The sequence below is a fragment of the Silene latifolia genome, chromosome X (assembly GCF_048544455.1).
Source record: "Silene latifolia isolate original U9 population chromosome X, ASM4854445v1, whole genome shotgun sequence".
Lineage (NCBI taxonomy): Eukaryota > Viridiplantae > Streptophyta > Magnoliopsida > Caryophyllales > Caryophyllaceae > Silene > Silene latifolia.
The window spans coordinates 126,388,726-126,394,443 of NC_133537.1; the positions used below are offsets into that span (position 1 = coordinate 126,388,726).

General features: G+C 45.9%; 1 non-coding gene across 1 annotated transcript; it reads right to left on the reverse strand.

Moving 5' to 3' along the window:
* Positions 1 to 1,413: 1,413 nt before the first annotated feature.
* LOC141624385 (small nucleolar RNA R71) lies at positions 1,414 to 1,520 on the reverse strand. Its single transcript, XR_012534191.1, has one exon. It is a non-coding gene; the product is annotated as a small nucleolar RNA R71 (small nucleolar RNA).
* Between the last annotated feature and the right edge of the window lie 4,198 nt (positions 1,521 to 5,718).

Below are 5,718 nucleotides of genomic sequence, written 5' to 3' on the forward strand. Positions count from 1 at the left end.
ATGGATAATTAGGGGAAACCAACATAGGGGATGATTCATGCTTAATTTAATATGTTTTCATAGTTTATTTGCTTGCTTGTTGTTATCTCAACTTATGCACATGTTATGTTTGATGAAATGCGAGCCTATGAATCCTTGCATTTTTTACCCATCACTTATCTTTTCAATGAGACTTGTAAGACATAAACCAACTCGAGTCTCATTAGACCATGCATATAGTTGAGTAGGGAAGATTAAGGCGACTTCTAGGTGTTGTACAATCTAATCGATTCGGCTCCGGGACCGAAACTTTCCTAGGATTGTAAGATATAAACCAACTTAATCCATCACAACAATAATTGCTTGCTTATAATTTGAGAATATGTTTGTATGATCAATTCCCATGAATCCCCTATGACCCCATGACACCCTAGTGCCATTTATCAATTGTTTACATCCCTTTTTAATCATCTTGCTTGTTTACTTTCATTGCTATTTAGTTTAGTGATCTTCTATTCCAACCCCAAATTGTGACACCCCTAGACACCGCTACTTGCAATTGAAAATCTCACTTCAATACCCGTCCCTTGGGATCCGACCTTTACTTGCCTTTTTACTAGTAGTAGAGTTGTTTGTGGAGTTATAAATATTGTTTTGGTCTAGGTGCTCCTAACGACAAGTACCGAAAACTAAACCTCTCAAGAGGGATCGACCAAAAATGGCGCCGTTGTCGGGGACGGTGTTAACTTTATTTAGATTTTCTTAGATTGTTATTACTTGTGTCTTTCTTTGCCTTGGGGAAGTAAAACTCCTCAAGGTTTGTTCTAATTATTTTCGAGTTGTTTGATATTTTGCATGTCTACAAGATCACAAGGTAACTTGTTACCCTTTGATCACGAAATTGAAAGGACTTTGACAAACAATAGAAGACTTGCTAGAGGTACTTTGAGAGGTATTGGTGAGGTTGTAGTTATTCAACCAAACACTATTGAGTTCGTCAACCCTTTTGCAAGAGAAGGTGAGGAGAACCCAACACAAAATCCAACACAAAATCAACCCACACTGCTTAAATTTTCATCACATTCCGTACCAACCGAGGAGAACCTACCCAATGGTACTCCCACACCACAACACTTAACCGGAAATTTCATTGCCAAATCCGCATTTATCCAATTAGTCGAAAGAAGCCAATTTGGGGGGATGCCTAGTGAAGACCATCACTCTCACATGGAGACTTTTTGTGACTATTGTGATGCGATTTCTCAAACCGGTGTAACTCAAGACCAAATTCGATGGGTCTTATTTCCTTTTTCTCTAATTGGCACCGCAAAACAATGGTTGAAAGGCCTTGATAAGGCTACTTTAGGAATTGACTCTTGGAAGAAATTGGCTCTAGCTTTCTACAAAAAGTTCTACCCACCGGAAAAGACTAACATGCTAAGAGCTCAAATTACGGGCTTTAAGCAAAGAGATGAAGAATTGTTGTATGAAGCTTGGGAGCGATTCAAGGAAATTTGTCGCTCATGTCCTCATCATGGACTTAGCGAGTGGTTCTTGGTACAACAATTTTGGAATGGTCTTTATGAAGACTCAAGAAACATTCTCAACATGGGATCAAATGATATGTTCACCGAAGTTGACGATAATCAAAATTGGAACAAGATTGAGGAAATGGCGGTCAATAATTCACAATATAGTCGACTTGTAGGTGTTGTACAATCTAATCGATTCGGCTCCGGGACCCAAACTTTCCTAGGATTGTAAGATATAAACCAACTCAATCCATCACAACAATAATTGCTTGCTTATAATTTGAGAATATGTTTGTATGATCAATTCCCATGAATCCCCTGTGACCCCATGACACCCTAGTGCCTTTTATCAATTGTTTACATCTGTTTTTAATCATCTTGCTTGTTTACTTTCATTGCTATTTAGTTTAGTTATCTTCTATTCCAACCCCAAATTGTGACACCCCTAGACACCGCTACTTGCAATTGAAAATCTCACTTCAATACCCGTCCCATGGGATCCGACCTTTACTTGCCTCTTTACTAATAGTAGAGTTGTTTGTAGAGTTATAAATATTGTTTTGGTCTAGGTGCTCCTAACGACAAGTACCGTAAACTAAACCTCTCAAGAGGGATCGACCACTTTTGCTTGAAAAGAAGGGCGAGTTGTTTTTTTTTGTGCGATTTTTGTGGAGTGTTTTTGTTGGATGGATATGGGCGGGTTTGCCCTTGTTGTGTTTTGTATTTGTAGGTGGTTTGTTTTTTTGGATTTGTCTGTTTTGTGCCGTCGTAATGCCGAAATGTCGACTGACATTTTTGTTTTGTCCTGATTGCAGGGGAGTGTTCTGGGCCCCCTGGGTCCGTTGCTGAGACTTTAGAGGTCTTGTTTGGGACTGGGTCGGTAAGTACTCCGGCGAGTGCGCCCGAGACGGTGGTAAAGGACGCTTCCGAAGAGGAGGAGCCCACTGAGGAGGTTGTTAGAGCCGAGATAGCTGTGGGGGCTCGTCAGGAGGCCGTTGTTGGGGACCGTTGGTGCTGCATGAGCCACGGGGGCTTGGGAGGATCCTGTTGTTGAGGCTGTAGGTGATGGGAGCGCTCAGACGGGGACTGAGTCCGGTATCTCTGGGAGGAGGGGTCCTCGGCCCACTATACGGGAGCTTCAGAATGAAGCGAGGGTCGTTGGGAGGCCTCCTCCCCCTCGCGTGGAGTCTCGTGGGGGGAAGAGATGGAGAGTGGAGACGAATGCGGATGACGTCTTTGTGGAGAACTGGGTTGTTAGACGAGTCACAGCCCTTCGGGGGGTGAACCTGCGAGCGGCGGCTGCTTGGGCCGAGGGCTTTGACGGTAGCCAGTTGCTGTTGCGACTAGACACTCACATCTATTACCGTGCACACGAGGGCTTGGTGAGTCTACTGCCTTGTTCGAGCTTTTGTTATTTTTGTTGTTTCAGACCTGAATAGGTTTTCTGATGTTGTTTGTTTCCCAATTTCAGGAGATTGCTACCATGAGGACTTTCTCAAGCTTCTCGACTTACATGGTTTTTACGACGTTCTCTGGCCCGGTACGAGGGTGTTGATAGAGAGGTCGGCTATGGGGCCGTTGGTGGCTGCCTGGCGTGAGATTCACAGGGCTTCGATTAAGTCGAACCTGTGTTTGATTCGCGCCATGTTGGACCGTTCCTAGGACACGATGTCGTGGTTCCATATGGAGTTTGGGGAGGTCAGTGTCACTTTGAAGGACTTTGCCATGATATTGGGCCTTCCTTGTGGCGAGACGCCTGTTATGTTCCCGGAGACGCCGGAGAGAGTGTCTTCCGCCGTGGTTACGGGTTTGATCGGGAAGGGTTTGCCTACGCGGACTGACATCACTCATTTCCTGATAGCGAACACCTATGTGAGGGACCACTTCAGGAGGAGAGTGGCGGGCTTTGTTCCGGCACCGTTGGCGAGTCCGGAGGCAGAGGCAGAGGCTGACGCGCAGGAGGCGCGGTTGTGGTTGTGGTACTTCTTGGGTACTACATACTTTGATGACAAGGGTGGGCGCTTGTCTACCAAGGTACTTCCTCTTCTTGCTGACCTGGATGCCTTGGGTCAGTTTGAGTGGGTGACGCCGGCTTTGGCAAGTTTTACCCGTTACCTGCACACTGTAGTTCGTCCGGCGATGATGGGGGATGGGAGTTCTCCCGCTTTGGTTGATCCCGGCCTCATCTTGGAGGTAAGAGCATTTTGGTTTTTTGATTTTGATTTTGATTTTAACTTTGATTGATTTTTGATTGATTTTGAGTTTTGGCAATTTTTGAAAAATTGGATGATTTGTGGTTGATGTGTTTTGTTATAGGCTTGGTTGTATGCTTACTTCGTCCCCCTACGCCCGAAGACGACGGGTGACGTGCCTTCGGCTTTCCCTGCTGTGAGGGGTTGGACGGTGGCTTGGAAGAAGTCGACCAAGTCGACTTACGAGGACTGCAGGCGTCGGATGAACGCCCTCCGACTTGGTGACATAAGTTGTTGCTTCTTACCTCTTTTGTTTTGTAAAAACGGATAGAGATAGGATGACTAGGTAGCCTAGAAAGCCTCCGGTTAGTTGATTGTCTTTGCCTTGAGTGCAGTTTGTCGGGTGGCCATGGGAGCACTACACAGGCATACCGGCTGTTGTCAGGGAGCGTTTACCTCGTCAGTGTTTTAGTGAGACCTTTGTGGTGTCGGTCGATCCGCCTAGGGTGTTGTTCCCGGAGTCGACACCCGACGAGGTTGAGGAGCACCTCCACGGCCAAGGGGGTGAGGAGCTGTTGTTACGGGAGGCATATTACGACACTTTCCCCTTGTCGAGGCTTTCCTGGTACCCGATTGAGGTATTTTTTCCTCTGTTCTTCATTTTCATTGCTTCTTTTTGTGCTTTGGCGGAAGGGTTTGTTACCTTCGACGCGGATTCCTGTTGCAGGGTGTCGACATGCTCATGAAGACCCAGCCCCCAGCTTTCCCGACACACACCACCTTTCAGGGGCCAGGTGGTGAGGAGCTACAGCTGCGTCTGCCGGAGCTACAGCTGTGTCTACCAGAGCCTGCGGCTGCTGAAGTGACAGACGCTGGCATGGAGTGGAGGTTGACAGTTCTGAGGGTGAGTTTCTAATTTGAATACTCCTCCTTGTTTATATTTGGCCTTGCATTTTTGTTGTGTTGAAGGACTTTTCTGGTTGTAGGTGTCGACCGTTAGTCATCAGGCTTTGTGGCGGATGGCCAACCGGTGGAGGGCACTTGCAGGTAGCCTGGCTGCGAGGGAGTCACGGCTTTCACAGGTGCTTTTTGTTGGTTGTTTTGTGTGTTTTTGTGTTGCAATTCACGTTAAGATCTCAATGACCTGTATTGTGCTTTGCAGGGTACTGCGGATGCAGCGGAGCTTACTCGGGTCTGTGCTGAGTTAGATGCAGCGAGGTCGATGTTCGAGTCACAGGAGTTGGGGATCATCAGTAGGGACCAGGAGCTGAGGCTTCGTGAGGATGGGTTGCGGAGCCGAGATGCGGAGGTTGCCTCTCTCAGGGCTCAGTTGGCTGCAGTGGAGGAGCTTCGCATCACGATGGAGTACGAGACGTTGGAGAGTTCTCCTAAGAGGGGGCCCGAGCAGGAGGTGGTGTCTGCTTTTCCCGCGACTCCTCGTGAGGCCGAGCCTGGTCCAACGGGAGGTGATAAGTAGTCGTAGTTGTTTGCCCGTGTTTTGGACTTTTGTTTGTACATATGTACATTTTGCGTGAGGAGGTTTGTATATATGTGTTTTTGGATTGTAGTTTATTTTTGTTGTGTTTGGAATTTTTGTGTTGTGTTTCGGAGAAGCACGGTCGGCGGCTCATTCCTCTTTACTTTGCAATTGTTCCTGCATCGTTAATGTAGAAAACATGCAACAGGTAGCATGTACGCATAAACGTAAACACGCAAAAGCATTTGATGAAAACAAAAATAACCACGATGACTCGAAGTTAAAATCTGAAAAGAAAACTTGAAAATTCCGCGACAGGTCGTCACATTTGGATTTTTCAAAAGAAATTGATTTGAAATTTTGAGCAATTAACTCGTGTTTGAATTAAATTGCATCGAATTTCGCCGAAAATTTGCAATTCGAGAAACTAAAACTCAAACCCTCACGGATGAATTTTAAAAGAGATTTTGCGAGTGTTTTTGATTTGATATTTGTGAAATCAAGACTCGGATTTGTAAGAGCTTGAATTTTTTGAAGA